We start from the raw sequence: 17155 nt of genomic DNA on the forward strand, positions 1-17155 counted from the left end.
GCTGAAGCGCCGTTCCCGGACTGGTTTTCATCACAGCAGCAGCAAACACCCCCAGCCTGGAGAGGTTGTGTGTCCCCCTGGAAAGCCAAAGGGTTTTTCCAGGCTAAAAAGCAGCCTAAGACCAGACAGATATACCCAAGCCAAGGCACTTTGGGGGACCTGCAGCTGAGAGTCACCAGCAGCTCCCAAACACACCCCAGGGATGTCACAGGAATGGGGGCCAGCACAGTAATGAAGTGCACGGGATGCTCCCTCTTTATCCAGCAGCTTTTCCCTGCAAGCCCACTCCTGCTGCTGCAGGGGATTGCACACTTGCAGCCAAACACTGCTAATCCCAGGTTTCAAGAACCAGAGCTACAAAACAACCACACAAAGAGGCAGCAGCTCGCACGCATCCCGCATCCCGGGAACCTCCCTGCAGCCAACGCCTCTCTGTTTATCCAACACAAGATCTTCACTCGTTCAGCTATTTCCATCCCACCCTGCTATTAATGGATGCAGAAGGCGGTTGGGTGAGGCGTTTGACAAAAATCTCATTTAGAGATCAAGACAAGCTTAATTGGTTTCTAGCCAGACCTGCACAAAGATGGGTTACTCCACAAATACAGTTGCTAATCTGTCCATTATACTCCCTAAGCTCCCACCCACAAAGAAAAAGAAAATAAAGCAAAGATGCACAAAAGAATGCAGGATTTTGAACGTGTTACTTCCAGCTAGGAACACATCACGAGTGGTGAATTCTACAAGAACAAGAGCTTTGCTTTTCTTTGAAGGAAAAGGATAACCAAGCAGTAAACAAAATAACAACAAAAAGACCTAACACAGATTAGATCTGTATTTTCCACTGGCAATCCCCAGCCATTCTTGAAGAGCATTTCCAGCAGCTATTGTTTCTGTGGGCAGGCAGAAACAGGGGAAAAGCTTACACGGCCAAGGAGACATCATGTCACAAGTGACAGAGTGGAAAGGATGGGGAACCTCGTGATTAAAAAGCACAGGACTGAAACCCTGGAGAGCTGAATTCACTTCCGAACTTGGCTGTAAAAAAAAAAAAAAATTAAATTCGCGAATTTCCTGTGTGATCACATCCTAGATGATTTATTCAAAACCTAGTGTTGAAAAGCCAAGGGAGGGGGAAGGAAGCAGGAGGAGGAAGGGGAAGACACGGTCCTGTGGGCTTTTAATAAGCTTGGGGTTAGAGCAGCACTGGCAAGCTGTGAACATCCATCAGTGCTGGGCACTGCATGACCTGGAGTGGTGCTGGGAAAGCACTGAGCATCCCACAAGCTCAGGTGAGAGCTGTGCCCAGGTGTGTGCCATGGGCTCACATCCCACAGGCTTCTGCAGCGCTGGACTCCCAGCAGAAACACAGCCACGAGCAAAATGGGAAGGCTGGGGATGCTTTCCCCCCCTGGAGCTACACCAGGATTGAGAACCAAGAACATAAAGCTGCCCCCCAAATGCAGCGTGTTGTAAATCAGACACAGCCCAGCTCCAGCGCTGCAGAGCAGCTGCAGCAGCAGCACAGGTAGATGCAGGGGATGCAAGCCTGCCTCTTTGGTGACAACCTTCTCCCCTCGTGCAGCAGCCCAGGACTCCCAGCTCCAGCAGAGAAAGCCTGGTTATTTTCCTGAAAGCCAGCCAGTTCTGCTAGTCTGGGGGCACTGCACCCACAGGAGAGCTGAGCTGCGGATCCTCTGGCAGGACAGAGCCAAAAACAAGGCCAGTGACAGAAAGGACAGGGGTCCTGTGCTTGGGACCTTTACAGCAACATCCCCTGAGCTCCAGAGCACCTTTCCAGGGCCTTTTGCAGCAGGTGAGTTCAGAGTAGTGCAGAGAGACAGAAAGGTGTTTTTCCAAGGTGAGCACAAACCCAAGGCTTGGTGCAAACAGCAGCCCAGTCTCTGGCGTTGGACAAGAGCTTCCAGGCACGGAGATGTGGGGTTGGTGCTGTCCCAAAACGCTGCTGTGGGAAACTCAGGGTGAACAGATTCAAACTTTTCCTTTCAGCAGCGAGACAAGCTGTAATTAGCAGCACTGAGTCCAACCCAGGGGCTGGATAAGGACATTCCCGTGACATATCTGACAAGGCGACTATTGGATATATTTTCCTTGGCTTTTTTCCTCTTTGGAAAAATGAGCACCCATTTTTCACAGGTCTTTTTTTCCCCCACTCCATGTTGTCTGGAGTCAGTTTCCCAGAGAAAGGGCATACAATTCAGAATACACTGTAACAGCCCATTACCACAGCTGGAGATGGGGTCTTGCCATCCCCAGGGATGGGTCCCTCCTTAATTATCCCACACCTCATGGCACACTGGGGATGCCAGACCCCAAAGACACAGTCTCAGTTTGACTTTCACCAAAGTGAAAAACACAGTCCAAACCACAAGGCAAAAGTAAAATAAAAACATGAACATGAGGCAACTGAGCTACAGCTGCAAGACACATCATCACCACTGTCTCACACATCTCTCACCTAGCTCAGCCTCATCCCCAGAGCAAAACCAACATAGCTTCCTGTGATGCAACTACAAGCAATCCTTTGGAAATCAATCCAGGGAATTTTGAGGCTGAAGTCCCTCTTTACTGTCTTTTCCTCATGATGAAAGCTGTCACACTATAGAACGGCTTGAAAAGCCTGATGTAAGGTAAGTCCTAGTGTGGCAGCTAAGGGAACAGCACAATTTCATGACTAGGTAATGCACATCATAGCCTGTCACACATCACTGCAGTTTGAACACAGCTATGACCACCACTGCATCAATTAAGAACTGATAAATTTTGCTGAACCTGATAAAGGGAAGAGCAGCATTTAATACGTAAGTAAATGGGGGAAATAATGAGCATAAATCTAAATTCCAGCCCCAGCCCCAAAAGCAGAACTCACTATAGGGATTACAATATTTAGCATGCTCCAAAAATTTTCCTCAACATCTTTTTGTTCCATGTTATGGGCAGGGATTTCTCGTGCCTCCCGAGCCACCAGCTACTTCACATGCAATTTGCCAGCAGCACTATCCATGGAAAAATAGATGGAGCTAATAAATGGATCTGAGTGGTCCTCAGAAAGGTTCCAGTCTCTTTGAAGGGTGTCTCCAAAACGCTGGGACAAGGAGGGAGCATGCTGAGGTCTGAAAACCAATCTCCCAGACCTGGAGAGCTTTGGTAAGCAAATGGCTTGCGTAAAGTTTCTGTCAGAACACCCATTTGAAGCGCTGGCATTGTAAACAAGGTTGCTCCAGAGGCACCTGGGATTAGCACTGTTCAAACAGTCCTTGGCATGACTTACCGGAGTGCCCGGGAACAGATTTGCAAGTTCAGCTTTTCTCCTGCCTGGAACCTCAGAACACCACCAGAGCTCTGACAGCTTTAACCCTTCTGTCTCCTACACAGAGCCTGAGACACAGGGATGAGCATGGCAGGAGTCCTGTGCTTGATCAAAGGACTTAGTGGAAGAAGAAAAACCAAAGAGGCTGCTTTTTTCCTGAGTTGCAGGATGAGATCCAACAGCAGGCTGTCCATGAGCAAGCTGGGCACACGAGTGTCCCTCTGCAGGAGCACGGCAGCTGAGAGCAATGCATGGGATATGCAGGGAGAACAGTGCCAAGCCAGAAAAACACCAGTACCCAAAAGGCTTACCCTGCTATCAAGGCACAGAGCAGCTCTCTTCCCTACACTGGGCACACAAGCCAAGGCACTGAAGGAAACCTCAGCCAACCAAGCGTCCTTTGCATGCGATTCCTGTGGAAGCCAGGCACAAACAAGCGTCCTCACCTTCCCTGACACATCCCCCCCACCCTCAGCTCTGGCAAGAAGGTGCTGTGGTTTCCAGGAGCAGCAGCAGCAGCATGAAACAACAGGAACACGAAGGATGACTGGAGTCACGGCAGGGAAAGCTTTACACAAACAGATTTACAGTCGCTTCCATCCACACGAGCATCCTTGAAGGAAACAGCTGCACCGGACCACAGCTGACACAGACTCTCCAGGATGGGACATGAGTTCACAGCTCCTCCAAGCACCATTCATTAATTGATGCTGAGGCCAAGCACTCAAAAAAAAAGCCACGCCTCATGTCTAGGTTAAAGTCAGATGGATGTGCAGCTCCAGAAAGCCACCTCAGAAAGGTATGGAAAAAAGAAAAACACTCAGGAGCAGCAGCAGGGCAGACACACCATGGATTGAATTCCATGTCACATAACACAACACAGACAGAAAACATCCTCCTGCGCTGCCTCCATGGCCATGCCACAGCAAACAATTAATCTTGCTTGTCTGGGGTGGGGGAAATGGTCTCTGGACTCTTCTTCCATCCTCTTCCTCCTCCCTGCTGGAGCTGTGAGGAAAGCCTGCCAACAGAGTTTGCCTGTAACAGGCACCAAGCTGCTAGAAAATCACCTGAGCAACATAAAACATCTTTCTACACCCTCCTGTAACACACTGCACTCTCCTTCTCACACCTCAGACCCGAGTGGCTGCAGATCACACCCCTGAACAATGCCCCTCTGCATCCCCCGTTTTCACACTCCAGGTTTTTGGTTTTTTTCTTCATGAAATAAAATAAATTTTTTAAAATATATTTTAAAATAAAATAAATTTACTTTTAAGTAAATTTTTAAAAATTAATTTTAATTTTTAAGCTAAAAATTAAAAAATCTCCTCCCAGCCCAAGTGGTGCAAAGCTGGCTCCCAGGTGCAGAGCACAGCCCCAGCTGCCCTGCCCTGCAGCCTCAGCGTAGGACAGCTGTGTTCCTGCCCAAAAACAATGTGAGGACTTTGCTGCTTGGGAACAGTCTGCCCTCAAATGCTCAACCCTCCAACCTCTGCTCACTAGAAGGGGAGACAAGCTGATCCTCACTCCTGCAAAGCATCGGAGGAACCCACACCCTGCAGAGCCTTCCCCAAAAGCTGCCAAGCTCTGCAGCTCAGTTTTGCATATTGGTACAGAGCCCAGCTGCTGGCGTTTCGCACATCACCCCCCAGAGTCTGCCTCTGAATGGCACAATTTGGAATTTTTTCCTCTTGCCACACTGCCCCAAGGCAGGATCTGCCAGCAGCCCTGCCCATCGCCACGGGAAACAGGATGAAAGCCCCGTGTGAAAGACGAAAGCAGGGAGCAAGAACACTGGGAGATCCCACTGTGTTCTCCTAGGGATGGGCACAGGCCAGGTGGATTAATTGAGTCCTTCCCTTCTCTTTACCTCACCGATCTCTGGCTGTTGCCAAGTTGTTCTGAGCTTTGGCACGGCTGCTTTCCACCCAGGGCCGGCACAAAAGGCGATGAGGAGCCTCAGTGCAGAATTCCTGGCAGCAGCCCAAACCCAGAGGTCGGTAACTGGGTCACTGGGTTCAGCTTCCGAAAACCATTCCTTCAGGAGGTGTGGTACAGGCAGGCACCGTCTGCAGACGGAGCTGGACACTCCTGCAGCTCCTCCACCACACCTGCAGCTCCTCCACCACACCCTCCACACCTTATTTCATTAACCACTCCTAAAAGCACTCGGTGGCACAGGGACAGAGCAGCCTGGACAGGGAGAGCCCCGACTTGCCAGCTGCGTGCATGGGGAAGACATGATTCAGGTAAGCAGCACGTAGCTGAAAGCACATCGCTATGCAGCGCTCAGCCCCAGGAATGCAGAAGGGAAACATGAAGCCACTTGTCTGGCACGGCAAATAACCCTTCAATCATCCGCCAGGCCCTGCCGGGGAGCTCTGGGTTGGGAAAGAAGAGGATTTCTCCAGCCAGCAACGCGCCAGCTCTTACCAACCGCACCACGAGGCGCTGCTGCGCTTCCTCGGCGCTGCAATCAGCTCCAAACACAAAAAAATAAAACTTCCACCAGCACTGAAGCAAGTGGCGTGTACTGCAGGAAGAGAAGAGGTTTGAAGAGCAACCAGCATTGGCAGCTGTGGGAATCCAGGGCTTCCCTCTGGTTGCCCTGGCAGGGCCTGGGACCCTGGCAGGGGTCAGGAACCCCCCTGGACAGAGTCCCCAGAGACACTGTCTGTGATCTCTGTCCATGGAAAAGAGTTTTCAATCTTACAGGATGAATTACAAGCTCTGAGTGTTTGATATGAGTAATAATTAAGTGTGACACGGGTGCAAAAGTAAAATTTTAAGTTTCTAGATTAGGGGTTCAGAGGGGACAAGATGAAGGAATTGGGTGTGTCTTGTTCTTTTCCTCCTTCTTCATGCCCTCCATGTTTCACTGTGGTGTTGGCATTTTTCTGTTGGTTTAGGCTGGGGACCACTGTTCAATGTAGGTGACAGATATTGGCACGTTATTGTAAATCCAGCACAGGTAGTTTGTGGTATTTAATGTTTGTACCATCCCACTGAGGGCAGAGCCCCACACGCTGCCCTGCAGGACAGAGCTGCGGCAGGGCAGCAGAACATGTTAGAGATAAACAGAATAAACAACCTTGAAACCAGCACAGACCAATTATGGCTTCTGCTTTGGCAACAGGGCAGAAAGACAGAGACTTTCTACAATCTGGGAATCACCAATACCACAGATTCCGACAGGCAGCCACGGGCAGTGGCAGGATGAGCAGCAGCTGGTGGGTAAGAACAGGCCTGTCCAACACCGCCCTTCCAGCGGTCACGGCGATGTTTTGAACACAGGTTCTCAAGGCAGCTCCGCCACGAGGAGCAGAACGTGGAGAAACCTTCTGAGTCACGGTCACATCGGCTCGCCAGTCAGTGTCTCTAGGCTGGGCCACCCCAACCAGTTTGGCTGACTCAGGAAGGGACCATGAGCAACCTCGTCTCCCGGGTGTTCCAGGCAGCACAAACCTCCTCCATTTAATGTATTTACCATAAACTCCCCCCAAAAGGCTGAGGGTGAACATAGGAGGGAGCACAAACAGGACAGGGTAATCAGAGACTCCTGTGAGGGCACAGAGGTTGCTCCAGACCTGGGAACAGCATGGGACAGATGCCTTTGGGAATGACCTGACCCAACCCCACCGTGAGGAAAACATAGGCCAGATGTTCAGACAACTTCAGGCACTAATTTGGTTAATTTGCTGTAATTCAGGTGGCTGGTGTTCAGGCCACACCAATCATGAAACAAAGTGCTGTCAGCTCAGATCCTGAAACTCTTCAGTCAACTAACCACGTCTTTACAGTGTGCCAGGGCCGTTTCTCTCATTTCCATCTCCTTTGGTTTTCTTCTCAGTGGCCACAAAGATCTGAAAGCTTTGTGAACCACTGAGCTGAGATTTTCTGAGCTACCCCAGGACTCCTGGTTCCTCAGTGAATTCCAGAATGTTATAATGCCACAAGGACAGAAGATACAAAGTGCAAATGGTCTCCTGAGAGGGCAGGAGGGTTACGTAGGCACCAGCACAGCTTTTCTCCCAATTAAGGAAGAAAGAAAAGAAGAATCAAAGGCAAACAGCAAATTACAACATGTATCTGGCAAGGGGCTGTGGAGCCTCTAATTTCTGCACTAAATAGAAAGTTGGAAATCGTAGAATCCCAGAATGGTTTGGGTTGGAATGGACCCTAAAGACCATCTGGTTCCAACCCCCTTCCCCTAGTTTAGGTTGCTCAAAGAATATGCCATGAAGGGTGAGGGAACTAATGCAATACTCAGAAAAGCTTCTGGTGGAATATTTAATGACTTTCCAACCCTTAACTAGCTGTTTCTCTCATCCCCTACTATGGTAAATACATAGACCGAGTAGATCTATGTGACTTAGCATCTAAATTAACCAAAACACAAGTCAGGATCAGGCATTCAGTATTTCTGCCCCAATTTACAGCCCTTTGCTTAGATCAGCTCCTATTTTTTCAGCATAGCACTGACATCTGTTGTGTTGCATGAGTGAAAAGTACATATATGATTAAGAGATGGGGGGAAAGAGAGGGGGGGGAAAAAAAATCAGTGTGGACATGACTTGAATTTTGTGGCATTAGGCTGCCACGACTTGCAAATAAACAGCTGTCCCAGCAGGTCCATGCAAGCTTAACAGCACAGCAGTAAAACACAAGGTTTTTCTTCCCCTTTAAAAGGGTTTTACTTTTATAAAAAAAGTATATTTTTATAAGAAAATAAATTGCAGGTTGAAGAATCATAGTTAGGTCACACTCAATTCCAGCAGAACAAGCACACCCTGCTTCACATGGCCTCACCAGTCACTCCACAGCAGTGGCAGCTTTCTGAAGCCAAGTTAAGATATTTAATTACCAGCATCAAGTCAGAAACCAAAGCGTCCAACAAAATCCTCATTTGTGAGCGAAGGCTGCAGAAATGCTGTTCAGCAGGCTTTGGCAATCTGCAAAGCTGACAGCTGGATGCCCTGGCTTATCGGCTGCTGGAGCACAGGCGGAAAAAAGCTCTGAATAGTTGCAGTGCCGAGCGAGCCTTCCAGGCAGCCCCGCCAGCCTCTTAAAAAGGCTCACAGAAATAGGCAGGCTTCATTTATTAATACTTCAGAGATAAAAGTGGCCGTGTAGGAGCAGCTCAGTGGGTGTCTGTGCAGGAGGAGGATGGGCAGACCACTCACTCTGGGTGGTGCATCTGTCAGGATCCCCATGCAACCCGTTCAGGTTGTAAATGCACCACTGTGCAACCTGGGCACGTGGTGGGCTGCTCCAAGTGCATCCCCCTTTAGGATGGACCCAGCAGGGATGGTCACGCATGGAAACTTGAAAGCAGGAAGATGGGAGCCAGAGAAGCCACGCTGTTGGCTGGCTGACAAACAGAATTTGTGGGAAGCCCAGCTGCCCCACAGCTCCATGTCCCCACTGCCTTGAGTTCCTCAGCTGTGATGTGACAGCGCGGGAAAAGTGGAGGAAGGAACCAAAACAAAGCACAGAAGCAAAGGGAGATAATCACAATCCAGTTAGACCAGCTGTCCCCAGGTCTGGCCTGTCCTCACCATTCCTGCTCCCTCCTGCACCCCTGCCACAAACAAAGGGTCAGATAAGGAGCCAGCTCAGGTCAAGACCGGTTTGACTCCGTTTCAAGCCCAGGGGAGCGGATTCAGAGCTGATTTTACACCTCACCCATCCTGTTTGCCTCCCTGGGGCAGAGGCCAGTACATAGAGCAGGGACCCAAAACTCGCAGGGCCGTGTCAGGGCACCACAGGCAGAGCCACACGCCAGCTGAGCGCTGGCCAGAGCCAGGAAGTGTCACTGCTTCCTCCTGTCCCGGTGTCACATAACACTGGGCGGTCAGAGATCGAGGACTTTGGCTTTTGCTTCCTGCTCCTGACAGAGCAGGGCAGGTCCCGGCATATGGCCATGGGGAGAGCAGGGCGAGTCACTCATTAATCCAGGAACAGCAAGGTGGATGTCTGACCTGCGGGTATGGGGGGAAACGCACGCCAAAACAAACTCCAGTGCTCGTGGAAAAAGGTCCAGATGCTGCAGGACACATCTACTCCTAATGGGACTCAAAGAGGGGCAGGCAGGGAATGCCAATAGCTTTGGAATAAACTGGTTTTGGTTTTTGGCAAGGGAGGATAATGAGGTTGCACCACGGTTGACCACTGAGGCATTAATACACACCTGCACTTGATTTTGTACACAGTACCAGAATCAACCTCTAGAGAGGGAGAAAAGAAAACCAATGGCTTCTCCCTCTCTGTGCATCGAGGAGAAGCTGCCTGGCTGTACAATGGCCGGCATCTGCAGTGCTCAGGCCTGCTCAAAACCACCAGGGCAGCCTCTGCCATGGGCTGCCCTCTCCCCAGCACCTGCAAAAGGAGACTTGGCTGCACCCCGTGATCTTCCACCTGCCTCCGATTTCCACAGGGAGCCCCTTGCCCCCAGTTTGGCAAGCACAGCCTGGTCGGTTCACGTGGCTTTTGTCAGGAGGCACATTATTGTCACATTATCATCTGTCTGTGCCTTAAATTAACCTTGATCACTTAAAGATGCAGCAAGACTGTTTCACACCAGCACCAATGCAAGAGGCAGCATGGTGTGAAAGCCATGAGGGTTGCAGACCCCAGGCACCAAACCCCACTGTTCACACTGAAGACTTCATGCCAAGTAGAACACCAGGATCCGACCACAGCCACAGCACAGCAATGGCAGCCAACCCCCGAAGCTCCATGCAGCAGGGGCATTGTCCCTCCTCCAGGGAGACCCCTGACCAGAATCCTCCCTCCCAGAATTTTCGGGTGGGTGCAGCCAGTGACAGACCGGACCTCCCCACCTGGTGCCTGAGCCACACACCTGCTTGTAGCCAAGCCATAGCCCAACACCGGCACATGCCAAAATCCTACTCCCACATCAAAGCATCGGCCGGACAAGAGCACGCCTGCAGCAAAATGTGTGACACCAGCACCAGAGGCTTGGCACACACAGACGATGGAGCAGCCCCAAATGGGGAGGCACTCAGGAAGCTGAAATCCCCCAAAGCCCCCGGGAGCCCCATCAGGGGGGTCACGTCGGTGGTGTGGGAGTCGCCGCAGGGGTGGGAGCCGCCGTGCCAGCCGGCGCCGGGGCTGCAGCAGCCTCCGGAGGCGTTGCCATGGAGAAGGCAGCGCAGCAGCAGCATCCCGCATCCCACGCCCCCGCCTGGGCGCCCCCTGCCCGGCGCCCACGGGGCTGGGCACCGCCCGGGACCCGCCGGGCCGGGGGACCCGCCGTGCTCCGGGGGACCCGCCGTGCTCCGGGGCGCCGGCAGCGGAGCGGGCTCGGCGGGGCCCGGGCGCTCCCCCCGGGGTACAGCTCCACGCAGCGCCCGGGGCGGGGTGGGACGCGGGCTCGCCTCCCTCCCCACGGCGGGGAAAAGGCAGAAAAGCGCCGACTCCCGGTGCTCCCGAACCCCTCCACAGCACGGCCGCGAGCTACGGGGAGAAGGGCAACACATGCCGCCGAAAGCCCCTCAGAGCCAAAGGGGAGGAGCGCTGAGGGGCTCGGAGCACTCACCGCAGCGCGGCCGCCGTTCCTGCCGGGGCGGAGGGCTCTGTGCCCGCTGCCCGCCGTTCCTGCCGGGGCGGAGGGCTCTGTGCCCGCGGTCCGCCCGCCGTTCCTGCCGGGGCGGAGGGCTCTGTGCCCGCCCGCCGTTCCTGCCGGGGCGGAGGGCTCTGTGCCCGCGGTGCACCCGCCGTTCCTGCCGGGCGGAGGGCTCGCTGCCCGCCCGCCGTTCCTGCCGGGGCGGAGGGCTCGCTGCCCGCCCGCCGTTCCTGCCGGGGCGGAGGGCTCGCTGCCCGCCCGCCGTACCTGCCGGCGCGGCGCTGCGCTGCGCGGCGCGGAGCCCGCCCGGCCCCTGCCCACAATGGGCCGCGCCCGCCCCGCCCGGCGCGTTGGCGTCACCGCCCGCCCAACGCCGCGACTCGCGGTGACGCGCGGGGCGGGGGCTCCGCCACCGGGGGTGCCGCACTGAGAGCGCTACCGCCGGTACAGCACCGAGGATACCGTGCTAGGGATGCTGCGAAGGCTCTACGGTACCGGCGGTACCGCTCCAAGCGCACCGCTCCAAGGGCACCGCACCGGGACGCTCCGCGCTGCCCGTGCTGCAGAGGAGGCTGGAAGGGCAGGCGGGAGGGTCCCGCTCCCGCCGAGCGGCGGAGATAAAGTTTCAGCCGGCTGGCGACACGGACACGCGGGATCTGTGTCGCAGCTGCCTGGCAGAGGCCTCCCAAGATACGGCAGTCTCCGCTTGGATTTAAGAAATCAATTTTCCAGAGGTTCCCGTTTCACGTGAATCAGAGCAGCAATTGGATACACGGTTGGATTCCCACATGCATGGGAATAACCTCGCTGTATGAGATGGAAGAAGGAGCAGTTAGTGTTCTTGGTGCAAATCAAAACTCAGATCAAATTAATAGCGTGGAACATTTTACCTTAAGTAAACTTTTTTTTTTTTTTTTTGAGAAGAAGTCAAGCTATTTACATCTTGAATAATGAATAATTTTTTTTTCTTTCTTTCTTGGCAACAACTATACGGGAAGGTTGGAGAAGCAGGAAGAGATTTACTGTGATTGTGTTTCATATGGAGTCTGCACAAAAATTGATAAATTGATGCAGGGACAAAGGAAAAGCCAGTGTTAGGAGAGTAAAGAAAGCATCCATAGAGTTGATACCAAAATGTGAAGTAAAATTAACAGAATCACAGAATGGCTTGGGTTGGAAGGGACCCTCAAGATCATCTTGTTCCAACCCTCCTGTCATGGTCAGGGACACCTTCCACTGGACCATGTTCTCCTTGGCCTTTTCTATCTGTGCCTTAACTTTCCTGACCCCATCCTTAAACATCAAAATCATATCCCGGTACTTGTCCTAGGTCACCTGTCCCTCCTTCCATTGGCTGAGCATTTGCTTCTCAATCCTCAATTTGAGGAGCAGGTCTCTGCTCAGCCATGCTGGTCTCCAGCCTGCCTTGCTTGATTTCTTGCCCTTTGGGTGTTGAAGCAAATGGGAGGCAACAATCAGAGTGGCAGTTTTGGGATAAAAGGTGTCAAGGGCAGGTTATCTGGAGCAGCAAACGCAATGATGGTGTTGTGAAACTGGTGGGACAAGAGGACAAATATCTGTACCCAGGCACAAGTTTTGGCAAGAGAAATTATAACTCACAAAATCTACCACAGTCCTTGATGGAGCCAAATATGTGGTAGATCTAATTGATATAAGAGATACTGATTTCTTAAAGGCTCTGACAAAATCCTTCATCAAAACATACTGAGGGGAGTAAGGAGCCATGAAAAAAACCTCAGTGGTTTATAGGCAAAACCACAAAGGCCAGACTGGGATGGTCAGTCTGCACTGGAGCTGTGAGATGGGGAGTTTCACAGAGATCTGAGCAGGGGCCTGTGCTCAGCATCTTCATCAGTGATGTAGGAGTAGGGGACATGGTGGTGGCTTCTGGTGACACTGAGCTGCTTGGAAAGGCCCAAGGCACCAAACCACAGCGGGACCTTGGGACGTGCAGTGACAAAATGATAAATTAAATTCTCCAGAGACAAATGTGATGAGCCTCACAGGGAGCACTCCTAACATCACACACATGGCAACAGGCTCTGAACTGACTGCAACCCCTCAGGAAAAGGATCCCAGGTTATAACGAGGAATTTGTTGAAAGCATCAGCTCACTGCTGAGCAGCAGTCAAGAAAGCAAATACACAGATAGGAGTTAATGAGGTAAGAGGAAAAACTGCTGTACAAATTCCTGGTTTGCTCTCCTCTTGAATACTGTGAGCAGTTCTGGCCTCTGTTCTCACCAAAGAATTAGTGATCAAAGATAGGGAGCATTTTTCACTGAGCTAAAGGGTTAGGCCAGGGCTATTCAATCCAGTATTTCTATACAAGCCTCAGGCTCAGGAAGTCCTGGAGCTGCGTGCAGCCTGCTGTGGGCTTGGAGAGTTTATGGGAAAATATCCCTGAACACTTCTCATACCCCTGGCTTATCATACACCATTGGCTATGAGAGGATGCTGGGCAGAATGGTCCCTACCTCCATCCCAGCACAGCTTTTCTTTTGCTCTTCCATTCATCTTATTTTTCTCCATAAAATGCCTTCCCAGGACCCCCCTTCTCCCACTCTTCTCCTCCTCAAGGACTTTCATTAACCACATAGTGACGGTTTGATCTGCAAGCTCCCAGCCTGGCTAAGTATCAGCTTAATGGTTGGCATCTGGAATTGCATCTTCCTCGTCGAAACTGCTCAGCCATTTTCTTGTAACTGCCTCCTCAGAGCTTGTTTGGACGCTGCTTATCAAGCCCCATTGTGTTGCTTTCCTGCTTGTTTTTCCAACAGCCGCCTATTAAATTAAGCTCCTCTATTCAGACAGGAAAACCCAATAACCAGCTGCCCAGAGCCTTTCTGGATAAGTAGGACACATGCAATAGTCATCATGTACGACTGATGAGCATCCAGCCCCGAGAAGGGGAGAGCATGGGTACCAAGCTTGCTTGGAAAATAATCCTTGTAATGCCTTGTAACAGGAGGGGGTTGGCAGGGTTTGCTCATTGGATGAAAAACTAAACCAGGACTTTCTCAGAGGGAAAGAAAACGGGTTTCTTGTTCTAAATCTGTAAGAATATACTTGGTAGCCTTCGTCTTTAGATGCTCACTAGACCCTAATAAATGTTCTCTGCAACCAATCCATGTCAGATCAATACTGTCTTATCTCTGGGGAGGAGTTTTTATGTGTTCCAGTGAAACCTAAAAGGACACTTGATTCAGCTGACAGTAATGGAATATGGAACCCATCCCCTTACAAAAATTAAGTAAAATTGATTTTGGAGGGAAAAAAGCCCTCTCGAGGTTATAGTCTTTCACGTTGCACAGACGATATGCTCAGCAGAAAAAGAGGCCACAGCTTTTATTTAATTGTTGTTCTGGTCTAAACCAAAGACTTGCACCAAAAGAATAAAATCACCATCTGAGCCCCTACCACCATCCCAGACCACTGGAGCTTGTGGGAACATTTCCATCACAGCAATCAGGGCTGGTTTTGGCTCAAAGGTAGGAGACAGCATTATGCTTTTTGTTCCTTGATATGAGGTTTTTAGAGCACATAGAAGACAGCACATAGAGCACAGCAGTTCTGTACCTGGGCTGGGATGTTCTGTGTGAAAACAAACCACACCCTAAACCAATGTTATCTCCAACAGCACCGAGCCCAATCTCACCCCAGGGTTCACATCAGCTCCCTGCAGCTGGCAGGGGAGGCAAAGCTTTGGCATAGCATTTCATAGCCCCAGAAGGGAAAATAGACACATTCCCAAAGCAGGACTCAGCGGGCTGGGAGCATTAGCAAAGACTCAGTGGATTTAGGCCCTGATTCTGCAAAGTCCTTAAGCTTGTAAGGAATTTGTAATTTGCTTGTAAGCAAATTCCCATCCGCTTCAGTGGCATTTAATCACATGCACATAAGTGCTTTATGGAGTACCAGGGAGCTGTACCTTGGTGGAGGTGGGATATTGGGACCCCAAGCAACCAAATTCTTTCCCAGTCTGTTCAGAGAAGGGTAAAATAATGGAATCATATTACAGAATCATAGAATGGTTTGGGTTGGAAGGGATCTTAAAGATAATCTATTTCCAGCACCCCTGTTATGGGCAAGGACATTTTCCACTAGACCAAGTTGCTCAGTGCTCACCCAGCTGGTCTTTCTAAGAAATAAAAAATGTAAGACATAATTGGAGAGCAGATTGTGAGAGTTACTGTAAGCAGTTATAACAAGGTCTTGCTCCAGCCCTGCCCTGTCTAAACCCACTCTGCTGGGAGATGCTGGGAGAGCACAGTTTCTCCTGGCTGCTTCACCTGAAAGATCACCATGCCCTGTGGGAAACAGATGACTCAGATGAGTAGCAGAGAGATATAAAGCACTTGTAAGTGTGCTGGGGTGTAGAAAGCTTTAAATTATCTCTGTGGCTTGGTCAGGGCCCTCCACCCCACCCCTCTCTGTGCTCCTGTCATTGCCTTCATTCCCTCTGCACTGCTCCCTGCAGCTGCCAGAAGCCCCTCGTGCTTCCCTTGCCATCCATCCTCCCCCTGTCCCCCGTGACATGCTGCACGTATGGCCATGCTCTGGTTTGGATCATCTTGCTGGTACCTGGCGTGTCTTTGGCAGACTCCTGACACTCAGCTCCTGGTTGCTGAAGCCAAGGGTCAATCTTCCTCCCTGGAATGTCCTGCCAGTGCCAGGCTTCACCCACAGCCTTGTGCCAGCCTCAGATGCTGGGTTTGGGGGAACATGTATTGTTCAGGGTGGCTGGAGGGCTCTATCTCTTCTCCTTTAGACTCTCTAATGGCTAGAAAACAAACCATTCCTGATTAGGGATCTGTAACTTTGGCCAGGTCTTTTTTCTCCTCCCTATTCCTGGAGATGACTTGCACTGAATTGCTGTGAAAGGTACCAAACAATCATCAACAACAAAAAAAACCCCCAGCAAATTCTCAATGGATGAAATTTCAGTACCCTGTTTTCTTCCTCACATCCTTGGTTATTTATCTCCTGAAAGCAGGAAAGGAGGTAACATGAGGGGTAGCATCCAGGGAAGAGGTGGGGCTGGAGGAAGAGGAGTGAAGGGCTGGGAGAGGGGTGTAAATCAGTGCCTCTTTCTCAAGGCCAGAGACTGCTGCAGATTTCCACCAGCTGTTGCTGGGGCTGTCAGAGAAGGGTTTAACAGGGATGTGTGCACACACAGCCTACAGGGAGAGCTGCTTTTATTTGTTCACATCCAGCAGGAGTTGTATTTATTACCTTTGCAGAGGGGCAAGTGAAAAGCCAGAGCATCACTTAAATCCCATTTAAAGCCTCAGATTAAGGCTTTGCAGGAAGGAAAAAACAGGGAGGTGGAGATAGCCTGGCCAGATCTGGCTCCATTGCTTGGGGGAGTGGGCTACAAATCCACATGGCTACAAAGCCAGGGGGACAAGTGAGGCTGTTGTTTTATCAGTGGAGCATCCTTTGCCCCAGACCTGTAGCAGTGACAGAGTGAGGAAGTGCCAAGTTACCTCACACTCATGATGAGCCTCCAGCCTCTTACTGGAGCATAAAACACTTAACCCCCAGGTCACCAGGTGGATCCCAATTCTGCCATCCATTAAGGAAAGAAGCTTATCCAAAGGAATTGGGAGCCCTCATCAAGGGCCTACCTGCATTTGGAATATTTTAATCCTCATGATTTTTGACACGATTCAATATTCTATATCTATCTCACTTTTGCAAGATGCCTAAGCCAATTCTTGGCAGAATTTGTCCAAAGTGACTCAGCCAAGGTCACTCTTAGATTCTGTGGTCGACCTGGGGATGGCTCACAGATACCCCAAGTCTTGGCTGAGCACAATAAATGACAAAATCCTCTCCATCTCGCTCACTGTTTTGGTCCCCCTGATTTGTCCTGCATCATTAAATTTTTACAGTGCCTGACTCCAGATGACTTTAAGTTTGTGCCTCCTGTCTCCATTAACTGCAGAGCTAAGAGGTTTTGTTCCTCCCAGCACAAGGGCTGGAATGTGAAGACTCAGCGACCAGCACAAGCAGGAATATTTCTCCCATCCCTGACAGCTGTGTAACTGGACATACACGCTCCTGGTATCTTTCAGAGCATCAGTGTGGCTTTTACACGTCCTGGTGCTGCATTTTTTTCCTAATCAGCAGAATTCAGGAGGGATCTGTTACAGGACTTGAACAACGATGTTGCAGTCAGCAGAGCAGCAGGGTCCTCTTGCACCCCTG

The 17155-nt window shown here is 51.1% G+C and overlaps 1 protein-coding gene across 4 annotated transcripts in view; it reads right to left on the reverse strand.

The window, feature by feature from the left end:
• DAAM1 (dishevelled associated activator of morphogenesis 1) overlaps window positions 1–11280 on the reverse strand; it is a 92603-nt gene extending 81323 nt beyond the window's left edge. For 2 of the 4 annotated variants that reach the window (XM_030275186.4, XM_041716342.2), the window contains exon 1: window positions 10896–11035. The gene's annotated coding sequence lies outside the window, so the exon portion shown is untranslated. Of the gene's footprint in view, window positions 1–10895 lie in introns of all 4 variants that reach the window. The other 2 variants (XM_072930532.1, XM_041716343.2) reach the window with 2 other exon arrangements.
• Between the last annotated feature and the right edge of the window lie 5875 nt (window positions 11281–17155).

The sequence above is a fragment of the Taeniopygia guttata genome, chromosome 5 (genome assembly GCF_048771995.1).
Source record: "Taeniopygia guttata chromosome 5, bTaeGut7.mat, whole genome shotgun sequence".
Taxonomy (NCBI): domain Eukaryota; kingdom Metazoa; phylum Chordata; class Aves; order Passeriformes; family Estrildidae; genus Taeniopygia; species Taeniopygia guttata.